Source organism: Leguminivora glycinivorella, chromosome 21 (assembly GCF_023078275.1).
Source record: "Leguminivora glycinivorella isolate SPB_JAAS2020 chromosome 21, LegGlyc_1.1, whole genome shotgun sequence".
In the NCBI taxonomy this organism is placed as follows: domain Eukaryota; kingdom Metazoa; phylum Arthropoda; class Insecta; order Lepidoptera; family Tortricidae; genus Leguminivora; species Leguminivora glycinivorella.
Window position 1 is genome coordinate 14,504,781 of NC_062991.1, and position 17,441 is coordinate 14,522,221.

At 35.8% G+C, this 17,441-nt stretch overlaps 1 protein-coding gene across 7 annotated transcripts in view; it reads left to right on the top strand.

Annotated features, from left to right (window-relative positions):
• The window catches only part of LOC125237419 (nuclear factor 1 B-type), a 93,532-nt gene that overhangs the window by 45,452 nt on the left and 30,639 nt on the right, over positions 1-17,441 (top strand). The gene's annotated exons all lie outside the window — the stretch shown is intronic.

Consider the following 17,441-nt stretch of genomic DNA (forward strand, 5'->3'; position numbering starts at 1 on the left):
AAAAAATCACTCTGTCCTGTAAAGGTCCAAGAGTGGAGACTTATATTTATAATTTTTATTATTTTCTGAAGCCAAAATGGACATGCTCGATTGGCCTATCCATACTAAGATAAATGGGAAAGTGTGTGTGTCTGTTTGTTTGTTCGTCTTTCACGGCAAAACGTGACTTGAAACTTGAATTGACGTGATTTTTTAAGTGGATATAGTCGAAGGGATGGAGAGTGACATAGGCTACTTTATGTCTCTTTCTAACGCGTGATTTATAAATAGGTACGAAAAAGGAACAAAATAACTTACAAAAACTACTATTCGATCGATATTTTCCGATACCTACTCAAGACAAAATTATCAAGGTACTTAGTTATATTCTATAATAAAATATAGATTTAGCTGTTTATGTCATACGTTATATGTAATATCAAAGTTTTTACAGACCTATGTCCAAAAATATACATTTTGCCCCATCTTTACAAATAAGTTAGGCATTAACTTTAACACGTACCCTAAATTCTAGCTAAACTTCATCAGCATACCGGAGTCCTGAGATACCGTTGTGAACTCGCTCCCGGATGTTTGTCTGTCTGTATGTATTTATGTGCACGTAACTACGTGAAGCGCCATTATAATAATGAGGCGGATTTGGAATACTGAGTGTGGGAGGGATTTGAGAAGGATTTGAGGTGTTAGTAAGTGTAGCCGTTAAAGTTTATGGAAATTTACCTTTGAAAAGTAACTATAGGTATAGCTATAAGTGGCTGTAAGTACCTATTCGTAATGAGCATCGTCCTTGGAGATTATGGTTTAAGAATTTATTTCTCCAAAAAGAATAACATTCACTTAACATTAGAGAAATACAAAACAGTCTTAACTTTACTAAAAATGTACAAAGTGTATGAATACAAATTTTTGATTTTAATTACTTACAGTACCGGTCAAAAATATAAGTTCACTCCTTGTTTTCAGTACAATTGACTGCTTTAGAGAGATAGTTTTTTGTAGTTCAGACGTCAAAATTTGTTTCGTAAACAATTTATATTTTTTTAACATCTGTTTCCCTCAAATCTTATAGGCTAAATAATTATTTGGCCTATATTATCTGGCTAAAACTGTGTTTCGTGTAAAGATGTGTCTCAATTAGTGGCAAAGGCAAGGCCATAAATATAACTAGCATTTTGCCGTCATGTTTATTAGATTTTAGTGAAAGAAAGGTACGTGAATTGTGTCTAACTAGTAAAACAAATCTCCACAAAACAATAAATATAAGTTGAAAACATATTTCGACTAACAAACCGAAGATAATTATCGTACAAAAGTACTCATTTGTACCGAAATCAAAGGGTGAACTCAAACTTTTGACCGGTACTGTAGATTATATAAATATTCAGATTTTAATCTTTAATACAGAATAAAATAAAGTAAATAATTAATTTAGATAACAAATCTACGCTCTACAACCTAAAAGCGTTTTTTAAATATTTTGTGTTGTTATTTTTTGGTATTGAGGTCAAGTTTGCGCTCATTTTACTCCAAAAATATAAGATTGCCAGCCTCGTATCTTTATAAAACCTCGCTGCGCTTGACTGACTGTAACTTCTTGGACACCAATTCTTTACTCCCAGTATGCACTTTTTACGTGTCGTTTCTATTACGTTTTCATTAAAGTCATCGGAATAAGCTCCACGTTACTCGTGCGACATTGTATAAGTCACTTTATCTTGCAAGCTCCTTGCATCCGTATTGGTGTATCACTATGAACCACACCTGTTGTTTTGACATACGGTGATAAAAATATTTATAGCCGGTTTTATAGTATACAAAGCTTTAAGCGGCGCGTTGTCAAGAGCTTAAATATTTTCAATTACGTTTGAGTAGACTTAATTTCTTTTACATCATGTCATCAAATTAACAAATCTAAGTGACATATCATATGTATTATAATCAATGAATGCATCTTTCAATTTAATATCCGAAATTGTAATTAGACTGAAATTGTATTAATCTTAATTTAATTGCTGTTAAATAATTGGTGGACGTGTAATATTTATAATATTATTAATAAAATGTCTATGTCTATGTTATCCAACGGCGTAAGTGCGTTTTCACATATTACCCGATCCGATATCGGAAGTCGGATCGATATCCCATACATTTGCGCCGTCATCTTAGATTTTTTCTTAGACAATTTTATTCGTATGTTTGAGTGATAGGACCAGAACTAGAATTGCATTAGAGGAAGTTCTTCGATTAGTTAGATGTAAACTCGAGGCCGCTGCAGCGGGTAAGGCGTCAGTTTTAGCGGTCGCTGTCAGCGTTACGCGGATAAGGTAACACTTCAGTGTGCGTAGCCGAATGTACAAACGGTCACGATAACATCTCATTCGTAGCTATCGGGTTATCGCTAAAAAGTACTCCAGAATTTATTTCTCCTCTTCTTCTCCATTATCACCTATACCCTATGTGTAAATGAACTTTTGATTTATCAATCTTTGTTATTCGTATATCGTATACAATATTATTGTATTTTGTATCAATATGTATCTGTATCTACAGTATCAACTGCATAAATATAAATAACTACATAAGTTCCCATGTCTTAGCTATAAGATTATTATACTTTACACCCTCCACCACTCTATCACTTAAAAAAAGCTTGTCTCTAATGAAACCGCTGTGACCCAAGCCACAGCCTTTGTTCTTGAAACTATTTTCTATCGCAGAATTCAGCTGGTCGTAGGTATAAAATTATAAATACGCGCTGCTAAAATATGTCCGCTCATGTTCGATTAAATAAAAGTAAATAAGATCGTACTGATCAACATTATTCTTTGTTTAACGAGAAACAATCAAATAGTACACACATCGCTTACAAAATCGCTCGTGTCTTAAGAAATCGCTACCAACCGGCCGCAGCCTTTGTTCTTGAAACTATTTTCTATCGCAGCATTCAGCTGGCCGTAGGTATACCTATAAATAAGCGCTGTTACAATATGTTCGATGAAAATACAGTATTGACTGCACAGTTGTTATCTACCGATTTAAAGCCGATGTCTCCAAGAAACAACAATTTATGGACACTTTTCTGTTGACCGCTATGACTTATAAAATCGCTTGTACACAAGCCACAGCCTTTGTTCTTGAAACTATTTTCTATCGCAGCATTCAGCTGGCCGCCGGTATAAATACGCGCTGCTAAAATATCGCGGCCCGTGATTGATTCGATGGCGACTGGCGATCGCTTTCAGACGAACTAGTATAACATTGAGGCGGTTTCGATAATCATTTTTATCATGCGATGATTTTGTTGTAGTTTTTGAAGTAATATATTTTTTCTCAAACATGCAATGAAATATTGTCTTTACGTTCCTTAAAATGGGCTGGGAAGTATCGCTTTTTGGGCGCAACAACTCTAGAGGACTGTAAAGGGATTTCATATTATTTTTTAGGCCTAGGCCTGCAAAGTAACTTTTTTTTATAAAATATTGTCCTTTAGAGCATTTTTATTTTATTTCATTGTATGTTTGAGAAAAGCACTATACATGCCTCGGCGTGAAAACGGATTCCCGGCCTCGTATCCCTATCCGGCCTCGTATCCCTATCCGGCCTCGTATCCCTATCCGGCCTCGCTCGCACGCTCGCTCGGCCGTATATACCCACTTGGCCGGAAATCCTCATTTTCCCGGCCTCTGATGTAATGTACTATTGTCGCATGATAATGTTCCACTTTATTTGACAGTGGCTTTTATGGTGTCTGGTGGCCTGAAAAGGCCATATAGAAAAAAATTTTTAGCTGGACTTAGGCCACTACATTGAAGAACTTATTGTAATATCAGCATAGCTTATAGTTTCGTGTCTTCGTCTCATCAGCAGGACTAGTACATGTTTGTCGCGAGGTAATGTCGCCGCGATAGACGACCCGTCCTTACCGTATCTTAAGGGTAACTTGCATCCGAAGTTAACCCACCATTTTTTCAGCAGTTCTCGAAAAGTTTGTACAAAAATTAAGGACAAAGTTAAATTTGTTTTTATTATTCCTATTTTGTTTTAGTAATTTAGATTTTAGTAAGTTTTATTTCGTCATTAAGGTTCTCTAGTATCTATATTTTCTTAATTATAACAATTAACCTGTATATATCTTATGAACGTCGACTTATATTACTAAATGTTGGTAACAAATTAGGATCAATTAAAATTTACTGACGTGGCTATGTACAAAGTTACCGGGAACTGCTCTTTTATGGAATTTGACAGCTGACAGCCCAATACTCTTGAGTTAAAAAGCGGGTGGTGCAAGTTTGTGGCGATAATAAAATTAGAAAAATGGAAGCGCTGGTGGCCTAGCGGTAAGAGCGTGCGACTTACGATCCGGAGGTCGCGGGTTCGAACCCCGGCTCGTACCAATGAATTTTTCGAAACTTATGTGCGAAATGTCATTTGATATTTGCCAGTCGCTTTTCGGTGAAGGAAAACATCGTGAGGAAACCGGACTAATTCCAATAAGGCCTAGTTACCCGCCGGGTTGGAAGGTCAGATGGCAGTCGCTTTCGTAAAAACTAGTGCCTACGCCAACTCTTGGGGTTAGTTGTCAAAGCGGACCCCAGGCTCCCATGAGCCGTGGCAAATGCCGGGATAACACAAGGAGGAGGAGGACGTATTCTGGTGAGAAATTGTCCCGTCAATTATGCGATAGTCGTGCAGAACTAATTGCTTATCTTTGCTTTTCGAATGTCTCTTTTGTGTAAAGATAGATATATTTCGCGTCTTTTTATCAAATGAATCACATTCGAAACTAGAGGCAATCCTCGAGGCGAAAACCAAAATCACAAAAGCAACAAACGTCAAATGTCGGCTGAAAAAACAGTTGCAAAACTAGGTGAGCTATATCCAAAAATATATAAACAACCTGCCATCTTATAACAAGGGGATAGTGTTAAGAATTGTGTAGATGTTTTTGGAGGATAGATGAAGGTTTACGATGGCTACGAAACGGCTATCAAACGTTGTTTGTTAGTGACGTTTGGGATAATGTTACCTTTTACTTCCGAATTCTTTGGTTTTTGGGACTCGAAGGAAAGTTTGAGTAGAAGTATTCCATATTGTAGAAGAAACAGCTGGAGCTAATTTATTTATTTAGTCGTATGGCATCAATTTAAAAATAGGCAAATTATTTCTACATTTTAAATGTCAATATTCAGGGAGCTTAGCCAGTCAGCTGCATCGGGTGTGAGATGCAGCAAGTCTTCTGGCAGCCCTCAATATGAACGAAGGGGACAGCGCTGGATTATGTGTTCCATGGTCTGGTCTTCCTCGCCGCAATCGCACAGGGCTGAAACCCTCCATCCCCATTTGTGCAGAAGGTAGTTGCATCGACCGTGGCCCGTTCGGAGTTCATTTAGGCGACACCACTGCCTTCTCGGCAGTTCAAAGCCTGGAAGTCGAGCTGGAGCTAATTGAGGATAGACATGGTCTGAAAATACGTTAATGAAAGAGATTTGTCTATTCTAGAGGTTTATCTACATCCAAGAATTAAATGCGAAACTGAAATAATGTATAATATCACGTGAGTTTTCGTTACATGTAAAGAAAACATCCGATAAGCGTTTTCTTATTGCATTTGGTCCCTGGTGTTAATTTAGTTGCTCTTTTAAAAACCTGTGGCTTTGCCCATTTATTTTCATAAAAGCAAAATCAAACAGATGTGACTGTCAAACACTGTGTGTCTATGTTTTAGATACAGTATTATAATTTTCAAAAACAATGTGTCGTTCGGCACACGTAGGGTGTATCCATCAAGTTCCTAGAAAGTTGACAGGGCGCACCCGGACTTTTCCATCTTTGGAAATTCTAAATATCTGCGCATATTCTTCGTGCGTACACGCATGGCTTTGTTACCATCGCTTAGCTGCCAAGGCTCCACTTGGTGTCTCCGACTAACCAATAAAGGGATCTTTATTTGTGATAAAGATTTTTATTTGTTAGTGATACAAATACCTCTGTACCTGAAGTTATATCTTCTAAACGTGAGGTACCTATATAAGCCTCCTTAAGAGAGATTATCTCCGAGTTTAATGTCGTCTTTGAATTTGATTTGGTTCTAGGTATCAGGAGCTAAAATTCTAAATTTAGATGAAGCTACGCTTTCAATGAAGCTACGCTTGTGTTCTCTATGTCATTAATTCTTAAATTATTTCTGTCCAAAACTATCTGAAATCATCTTCATCTTTTTGTATTGTGGTTCCTTTTTAAGGCCAGGATGTCTAGATGCTGTGTTGACAGTCTCAAGGCTCTCAACACAACTGTCACTTCTCTCAAATCTGACTTCAGCCAATAATGTCTAAAACTCTGAAGCCAAACCCCTAGGAGGCTCTAATGCCTTGAAGTGTTGAAATTTTGAATACTTCATGCCTCGAAGTCTCCAGGAATTTTGTCTGTGATCAATTTTGACTGGTTCTACCAGAAGTTCGAGTTCTCTGCACTTGCACATGCAATGAGAACGAACTCGTCCTTTGCATTCCGGTAACCGATGGATTTATTGTACAAGTACGTGCGATGCGTACACGCACGCTGGTATTGCTGGTGATGCGCCAAAACGGCGCGTGGCTACGCGGACCGAAATTATAAAATCCGTTACGGGAGTTTGATGGATTATTTATATGATGACTAGCTTTTGCCAGCGGCTTCGCTCGCGTTAGAAAGAGACAAAAAGTAGCCTATGTCACTCAGCATCCTTTCAACAATCTCCACTTTAAAAAATCACGACAATTCGTCGCTCCGTTTTGCCGTTAAGGACGGACAAACAAACAGACACACACACTTTCCCACTTATAATATTAGTATGGATGTTTTTAATATTCTTATTTATGAATATGTGCCTAACTATATGCGATATATGCGTACATTTTTGCTAGTAGCTTGCCAAATCTGCGCGCGGCTGGTGCAACGTGGACCGAATAGTCCGTTACGTCTTTTGATGGATTATTTCAACATGCTCCAAGTTATAGGTGTCGTGTCAATATTGCGAGTTCTACTGGCGTGACAGTTCAGCGAAGGATCACGCTGGTGTTTTTAGATTTTGTTTAAACTCTTGCATACTCAGAGGTATCTACGCTGGAAAACCCAGTGACTGAACAACTAATGATAACAGATACAAAATATACCTACCTATTCCGACAGAAAATCGTTTTCACATGTGCTTTTTGAATTGGTTATGTATTTCTTGAGAAACTGGATGTATGAGATCTTGCTGCACGTTTTTCAAATACACATTGTGATTATAAATTTTGGTGTGATCTAAACTTTAATAGGTAAACTGGGTGGGTAATTTTTTGCTAATAAGATGCAACATTTACAAACAATATTCACATTTACACATGTGTAATTGTGTACAAAACGATTATGAATCATTTGGTTCATAAAACCCTCCAGTTGTACCGATAGTTACAGAAAGGCCCCCATAAACTCGTTAAAAAGAGTAATCATCTAATCTCGTTCCAACGGATGCGTTCCAATTATAAATCCACGCACTTGTTGCGCCATCCAAGATGGCGGATTTTTTCCCGGCATTTCCTCGTTGCCATGTTTTGGCCCCCGCGCCGGTGACGCGGCGCCCCAGTTCGCCTCGCCAACACAAGCCACGGCCAAGACCAGGGCATCCCCAATGAACCAGAGCCAATATCTATAAAATAAATTTGACCGCGAAAAAAAATAATGAAGTAAACGTCATATACATCTCCCGCCAAAATCGCGGGTTGAACGCTCTGGAGTTTTGGCAGAGGTTTTGGAACTTGTCCTAATAGTTTGATTTGATAAGGCTATCCCGTTACGTATATTTGTTTGTAAACAAAGTTTGTTTTACCTTTGGATTGCGGAGTTGATTTTTTAATGCGCGTTTTAATGAGTTTACATTTACACATTTGTGTTATGTTGGTTCTATAAACTATTTTCATACGTGATTTTATGTAGACTTTGGAGTTTCGGAGGTTCACGTTACCGGTTTTGTTTCAGTTTATAAATTGTAAAGTTCATATTTTAACTGCTATTTTATTATTGTGAATGCACAAACACGAGCTGAGAATATAAGTGAACATGTAACAATCATGTCGTGTTGTTTCAAATTCATCTTCATCTTGTTTTGATACAAGTAAAGGTACCTGTATGCTATAGTGTGGCTTAACAAATCAGTTTTGGAATACCTATCAGACAAAAAAGTAGTAAATCTGAGATTGTCCAAATGACAATATTGATGACTAATACATTTGTATTAAAACTATTTTTGATTTATTGCATTTTAATTTGCTCTCATATTAAAATAAATTATTGTAAACGGCTTAAAAAAACTGTAAATATTTGCCAATCTCTCAAGTTGAAGTATATAGGCATGTTTAGTTATATCAATGAGTATGTATCCTATTCCATTACATTGTAACACAATGTAAATGCCTAGACAATCATAACCGATAGGTATCCTCGATAAGCGATCGAGTGATATCACCGTCCCGGTAGATGTGCCAACTATTACTATTCAGTTCTCTTTTGCCAAATATTCGCTTATTTTGTTGTTGGTATTTTGTCTTTTCTGGTATGTAGGTTGAAATAATCTTAGACTCTAAAGATAAAGTATATATTTTATCACATTAAAATGAAATTAGACATTACGCAGAACTTTGCTCAGATGGCGCCACTGCCATATTAAATCGATGTCACAGAGAAAACTTTCCAAAAAACCTTTTTAAGGCGTAGTATATATAAGTTACTCTATGATTTATTGTATGTCAAAGTGCTGCCCTCTGTCGGAAGAACATTGCCGTAATATTTCGTGCTGAATAAGATGAATAAAGTATTTAATAACATGCAGAGATTTTCAGCTGTGATAGATATAGGTATCGAGCCAATAAAAGGATTGAAAAGCTTCAGTTTAAAAACTAGAGTTTGACAACGGACGGCATAAGTTTTAAAAATAGTATTTTACAGCCGCACAGCTGAAACTATGTAGTTTTAAAATATTATATAACTCTTTAAATATAGAGTAGCAAGGTTAAATGACACTATGTTGAAAACGAGCTTTGATTTCTGTGACTATATATATTTAATTAGTTTATAAATATAACATTAAGAAATAGCGACAGTTGCAGAATAGAAGTTTCTTTTAACTGTTACTAACTCACAAAATATGTCCATTATTCCTGACAAACATTAAGTTCATAAATTATATGTACTTATATGCTAACCATGATTTTATAAAATTTAAAATTTGAACACTAGGCACAGTTTAGGGATACTATGAAATTGAATGAATTACCTTCGGTATCACGAATGCACCTCGAAATAATTCTATTATTATAAATTTCCGAAAAGTGCTTACCTACGGTTTAAAATACACTCTAATTTTCTTTTCAAGTTCCTGAATAACATTTTTGTTTGTACTCAAAACTGCTGTATTGCCAAATATTCGCACCTTATCGCGAATTCTGATATTTTTATGATTCCATTTTGCATTTGCCGCGTCTGGAAATACCGTGTAATAATGCCTTCTATGTGACTTCGGCTAGATACTGGACTTCGGCTAGATAGTAGGCTTTACCAAACAAACAGCAAGTAACATTTTAGTGCTATAATTTTGGTTTTCGACGCTAAAAGCTACTATAGATGTCGTATAAAGGTTTTCGCGTGACCGCCTGTCGTATAAAAGCCTCCAGTAACACCTTTTAGCTATATAAGCTTGTACCGCTAAAAGGTGTTATTAGGAAGTGATGTAAACGTTTATATCACCATTTTATAGAGCCGCTATAGGCCTGGTCTATAACAGGATCAAATATGACTACTATAGGTCTATATTATTGTATAATAGTGTTAGGAATCACTGCTATGCAATCAATTTGCGCTACTAAGGTTCCCGACAAGCCGCTATAGTTGTTGCGTTATACAGCTAAAAGATGTTATTAGGAAGTGATGTAAACGTTTATATCACCATTTAATAGAGCCGCTATAGGCCTGTGGCCCGTTTCTCGAAAGGTACAAGCCTTGCATTACAAGTGTGTTTCCATGACAACCCATACGATTTGACAGTTGGCGCACTTGTAATACAAGGCTTGTACCTTTCGAGAAACGGGCCCCAGGTCTATAACAGGATCAAATATGACTATTATAGAACAATATTACTGTATAATGGTGTTAGAAATCACTGTTATGCAATCAATTTGCGCTATTAAGGTTACCAACAAGCCGCTTATAGTATTTTTAGTAGTTGTGTTTTAACAGATTTAAAACCTAACTATACCACTATTTTGGGATATAGTGGCTTTGGAAAACACTGCTATAGTATTTAACACTGTATAGTAGTGATATGAATACCATTATAGAGCTATTTTTATAATGAAGTTTTCAGGATACGTTTATATAGCTTTGAAAAGGTTATAGTCGTTTTCTAATGCCTTTTATATCTCATCGACGTATGCGCCACAATGACTCTTTAAATATCACAGACCTGTTCAATAATGATTTCGGTATCTCTTTTAAAACACAATAGCGTTATAGCTGAGTTTACTATATGTTTTATAAACCAAATCAGATATATAAGAGTAGAAAACGATTACTTTTAAATGACAATTTTGACCTTAAAAGGCTGCTTTATGGTGTTTATACATCGTAATTATGAAATCAGGCCAAAGATGCGGTATCTGGTTCCGTACAGTGTTTTTCTAGAAATTAACTTTAAAAATACACATAGCGACCAATTGTAGTTTAGATTTGTCATACTAAAAAGAAAACAACATTTATTAATACTGTTTAAAAGATCTTTCTATAGTAAAACATTGAAAACAAGTATTGTTTTCTATATAAAGAACTTATAAGTTAAACTGGATCATAGTTAAATTCTCATGTAACCCTAATTGAATCCACAATGGTGGGCTTATGGCAGTGAATGCGTATGATAAGTGATATAGTCGAAGTATAAAAGCGTATGTTTTACTTCTTGGATCCATAGTAGAAACTATGGTGCCAATAATTTTATTGTATTAAATTATATTTATTTATTTTATTCAAAACATGTATAAATCGAGGGCGCATTTAAAATACTCCATTAAACTAATATTCTTTTAACGGTAAAATTTCCATCGCATACCTTTTTGCAGTAATGATGGAAGTATACGAAATCCAAATTATGTTAATTGACACTAAACTTCACAAGTTCACACGCCACTTTTCGTTAAGTTCCTCGTTTAGAACAGTTTTTGTTAAATATTACACACATTAAATTATTTTAGAAATTTCGCATTAAAAGGGACGGCAACTGCTATTATAGAACAAAATAACCCGTATAACGGAATCTCAAATGCTACTATAGCATACATTGATACTATAATAGCGTTACTGTGTCCTCTACGTCAACAAATTAGCACAATAGTCATCATTACATCACCATTATAGACCTTAAACGTCACGGATGATACTGCTATAGGCCTACTATATCACTAAATGGCTGCATAATTGCGCCAAATCGGCTCTACAGTACCAATAGCCGTTTAGGAGGAGGAGGTAACAAACACACAAGCATGTCAATGATATTTAACAAATTCCTTATTCAATACAAATACTTCGATATATGCTTTGGGGATTTATTTTTATTTCTCGAAGTGAGTTAGGAAGGTCATTGCAATATCAAGGTATTTTAATTTTACTTTGGTGTTATTGACAAATACGCTTGAAGATGCAGCGGACTTTTTAAAATGGTTGAATTATGTATGTATGTCAGGTAGGTATTTACATAGATTGTTCAAGTTGAACCAAACTTGTTAAAATAGTTTTTTTTTCCATGTTTACCTTTGAGAGTACTGTGAATATATGTTTATTGCTAGGCAGAGAAGCCATGCACAATTACACATTAATAAATGAAAGTTTCTAATTTTTTAAACTACGAGTATTCTGACAATGAGTGATTTAACAAAAAACCGGCCAAGAGCGTGTCGGGCCACGCTCAGTGTAGGGTTCCGTAGTTTTCCGTATTTTTCTCAAAAACTACTGAACCTATCAAGTTCAAAACAATTTTCCTAGAAAGTCTTTATAAAGTTCTACTTTTGTGATTTTTTTCATATTTTTTAAACATATGGTTCAAAAAGAGGGGGGGGGGACACTTTTTTTTGCCTTTAGGAGCGATTATTTGCGAAAATATAAATATTATCAAAACAATCTTAGTAAACCCTGATTCATTTTTAAATTATCCAACAATATATCACACGTTGGGGTTGGAATGTAAAAAAATATCAACTTTACATGTACCCTAATAAAACATTTTTTTCCATTTTTTATTTTTGCACTTTGTCGGCATGATTCAAATACATATGGTACCAAATTTCAGTTTCTTGCTAACGGTTACTGAAATCTACGGACGGACGGACGGACGGACGGACGACGGACTGACGGACGGACGGACGGACGAATGATGGCGAAACTTAACAAACGGAACCCTAAAAAAGCTATGATATCGTATTGGTAGCATAAATGACGATTTTTTATACTACGTCGGCAAACAAGCATACGGTTCGCCTGATGGAAAGCGGTCACCGTCACCTATGGATGAATTGAATGAATTTCTTACATCCCACAGTTAAGTTATTCTGACTTTAAATCTTGATGGTTTACATTAGGGCTATATTGCTCTAAAGAGCATTTTTTATTTTTGGCAAAACTATGTTAGCTGCTATTTGCCGAAGATTTCAGTTCATGATTCATTTTCAATACACAAATTTTCATAGCGTTTCTTTCTCGGCGAATGAAACTATGACGTAATCAATTTATGATCAATATTGAGAGGATGTTTATCCAACAACAACAACAATGTCACAATTTAGATTTCTTTCAATCCCTTACTTGCCAAGAGTGGCACTGAAGCTTTAGTAGTTTCATGTGCTCTGCCTACCCCTTTATGGGACACAGGCGTGATTGTATGTATGTATGTATGTATGTATGTTTATCCAACAGTTAATACTTTGTGTGAGTGTGTGTGGTTTGAAGTTGACATTAATTTATTTTTAAGTTTTCAAGGACTTTGGATCTAAATTTTACGTTTATCGATAATCTGTTTTAATTTATCGTTGCTGTTTGCTTTTATAATTATCATATAGATTTAAAACCATCAGTATCTGAAATTTCGAACGGGACTTAATCGCGTATTATTATGTTTTTAATACTGGCCTCAGACGTCCTCCGTTTGCAATTTTAAATATGTGTAAAAATCGTGTAAGTTTCAATCAGTACATCAATATCTGACATAATGAGTAGGTATATATTCGTTTAGTCGGTGTTTCGCTACACATCTATTTCTTCCAGGCAGCTTATTGTTATATTTATATGTTGTATAATTGATCTAACAACTTTCAGGGGGTACACAATTAACATTCCATATAACACCAATTGTTGTTCACAATTTAAACCTTATCGGTCATCGACCCCGCATACTAAACAGGGAATCCCCAAAAATATTGCCAAAACACTATTGGCCAGTTCACGAGTTCACGAGTGCCAGGAGAATCCGTGACGTCACACGGGGTCCTGCCAACTGTCTGAGGCGGTAGCCAACTGAATGTTTTGACTGTGCTGGCCAGTTTTTAGTTTATTGTGACGGTGGGTCGTTAAAGGTAGTGAGTGTGAGTGGCTATTTTTGATTCGAATCGGGTAATGTTTGTCTTTGAAAATGAAATGTACTTTGGTATGTTCTCTATGGTTTGACATTGGCTTGGTCTATGGATACGCACGATGTTAACACGTTTTATGTCGGAAAACAATCTATGGAGTACCTACTTACCTTTGTCGCATGTTCAACGTTGTAAAACATTTCTAAATACTATTCTTTACATCAAATACAATCAATTTCTCTAAGAAACTAGCATGTTAACTCTTGCGGTTATCGAGTTATTAAAAAAGTAAAGATAATTGCTGAACACTTGTCACAGCCTTTACCAATTCCTAATGTTATTTGTTTTAACATGTGCCTTCAATTATTTGACACTAACTTGAATGTTATTCTTAAGGGTCTCTCACACTAATAAATTAATTTATTATGTAGGAATGAAAATGATGAAAATTTTTTTGCTTATATTAACTATAAGTGATATACAGGGTGGTTCCTGATAATGAGCCTAACGACGTGTCGAATTTCACGAAAAACAAAAAAAACACGTTGTATATTGTAATGTGCACCTTTGGACCGAATTGGTCACGCATGAATTTTGCGCAGTGTGGATTTTGTTTATCAGCACAGCTGAGTTGTACTAATTATATTGGTTGATGACCTACTACTTTTATTTTCGTTATTTTTCTTTCAATTCCGCAATAATTCGGTTGCAAGTTACAGTGATATTTTTTTCGGTTAATTGGACAGTAAGTAATAATTTAAGACAAACTTTAAAAAAGGGTCAAGTAGCCTATTGAAAGCCTTGGTTATTTTTTTATATGACATTTACTTCTACGACAGATTTGCTCTAGATACGGTATAGGTTGGATGTTTCAGAGTAAAAACTGACGTTACTTCAAATAATATTGTCACTATTGGCATCGATGCTAATATTAGTAAGATTTTACGTATCAGAAGTAATTTATAAACCGCAAAAATATTTTTAAAGAATACTTTTCCGTAATCAGGCAAAAACAACATCAGCCATGTCATCTATAGATTTTCTTTGAATGAAGTCATTCAGTGCGAAAACAACACTTTCTGACACTTTAAGTACGAGGCATAAACTATAAAGGTCATTATGTCAGTGATTGATTTGACATGAATTCCATGAGTGACACGGGCGACAGCGTTTTCGGTGGCCAAAAATTCGTAGTCATCGTATACATCACTCCTTTTTGCTGTGTACTTAACACAGCAAAAGGGAATGTACAAGTTTCTAATGGGGTGGCAACGCGCATGTGACACTGAGTTGCAGGCGTCCATAGGTTACGGTGACCGCTTTACATCAGGCGGGCCGTATGCTTGTTTGCCACCGACGTAGTATAAAAAAAAAAAAATACATTTAATACCCAAAATCATTAAATATTGGTTTTTTATGTCAAATATTACAGAAGACAATCATTTATTGTGCCAAATTAGATATGAGTCTAGTAGCCTATTGTCCAATGCTGGATTCGAACCAGCGTACTCCGTTATACGAGTAGTCACGGGGATGTCGTATTAACGTAGTATATTATTTACCTAAATTATTATTTGAGTGTTAATATCAAGCTACGATTTAAAAGATCAGTAAACATGACAAATGCTTTATGCATGTATTACATTACTTATTCGGAATAATTTTACAAACAATCGAAAGATGTTTGACATACAAAATGAACGAATAAATTATATCTTATATACCGTTAAGCAAAAAGCAGGACTTAAGAAAATTTTACAAAGCTAGGTCATTGCACTTCTAACAATGGCCGAAGGTCACTGACCTCGTTTTTTATGGTTTGCAAATACGCATTGATTTTCTTTCGTGTCCTTTAAGGGAGAAATTAATTGTGTTTATTCATTGAATGGACTTAAGGTATAGAGTTGTGTACTTTGTAATAGAATAGTGAAGAGGGTCTATCATTTTATATATACTAGCTTTTGCCCGCGGCTTCGCTCGCGTTAGAAAGAGACAAAAAGTAACCTATGTCACTCTCCATCCCTTTAACTAATTCCACTTAAAAATTCGCGTCAATTCGTCTTTCCGTTTTGCCGTGAAAGACGGACAAACAAACAGAAACACACACTTTCCCATTTATAATATTAGTATGGATTTATATACCCTCTTAAGGGGCTGACAACACCCAACTGCGCAAAATTGGTGTTACTTGCTCAGTTTTTTAAGACAAACTATTCGTTTTAGTAAGGAAAGTAAATTATATATGTTATTATATTCATTATATTTCAACGAACATACTTAGCCGTAGTCGATACACGATTTAACGAAATCGGCTCGATAGAAAAAAATTGTAAAGATTGGTCTCGAGTTCGTCATTTAGCTGTTCTATGTCGTTCAATTATTCACTTAGTTGTCTTTAATTAAAACTACAATAACAAAAATATACATATCTAACACACTAACGAAACATAATGCACAAATAATGCATCGTTCTATTTTATTTTAATATTTTTCCGTATTTTTCGTACCTAGCGTTAGTGACATCGCGCTCTCACTTACTCCCATACGAATAGACCGTGTACGCTAGCGTCAAGGTCATTGGGTGTTGTCAGCGTCTTAAGGGCTGGGTCAAATTATAGGTGAGTTTGAGTGTAAAAGAGGAAATATTTTAACATAATAGTGTTGTCTTGTTCGATCCGTTTTTCGTCAGATTTTTTATGTAACACTTTTTAAGTGAAAACTTTTTCAGTACAGGTGTTTTTTTACACACTAATAGTGCGAGAAGTGGTTCATTATATGTCAGGTCGAATCTTCGGAGGGCCATCTGTACTGAAAAACGTCGTACAATACACGTGTGAAAAGGGAATTCGTAACTCGTGTCGATCGATTTATCTATACTCGTTTCGTACTTCCTTTTTTACGCACTTGTATCGTAATAATACTATTACCCAATCAAATATAAATTTTACCTTTTCAAAATAAAATTGACACCCTTTTGTTCATCTAAAAACACTCAATCTGCGGTCTACAGGTTTTTATCATTTTATAGGTACAGTTGTACATAGATGTCAACTTAACCTGAATAAGTAAATTCATCTTGTGACCCAGGGTACAGTCTGACCAAAAAGAGTAGAAATTAGACAATAGACAAGTGGCAACATTGTAGTGTCATCCCTATCAAATCAATGTGTGAGAAAACGGGACGACACTACGATGTTTGACGACCGGTCTGGCGCAGTCGGTAGTGACCCTGCCTGTTGCGCCGCGGTCCCGGGTTCGAATCCCGGTAAGGGCATTTATTAGTGTGATGAGCACAGATATTTGTTCCTGAGTCATGGATGTTTTCTATGTATATAAGTATTTATATATTATATATATCGTTGTCTGAGTACCCACAGCACAAGCCTTCTTGAGCTTACCGTGGGCCTCAGTCAATCTGTGTAAGAATGTCCTATAATATTTATTTATTTATTTATGTTGCCACTTTTAAATTTCTACCCTTTTTAGTCAGACTGTACGTAGCCATGCAAAAACGCTCACGATAATATCGCTATCGTAGCTAGCTGTCTCTATCGCTCTTCCATATTGGCGCGAGAGAGCCAGACTGCGTTACGATCGGCGTCGAGCGACGATTGTCATTCAATCAATCAATCAATCATCATTATTGCACATAATGGTTATACAGATCGCATTATGTACCCCAGTTAGTCGCAGCAACATATAAAGAAAGGCACTTATTTATTTATTTTATTTATTTAAACTTTATTGCACAACTAAAGAAACATGTACAAATGTCGGACTTAATGCCAAAAGGCATTCTCTACCAGTCAGCCA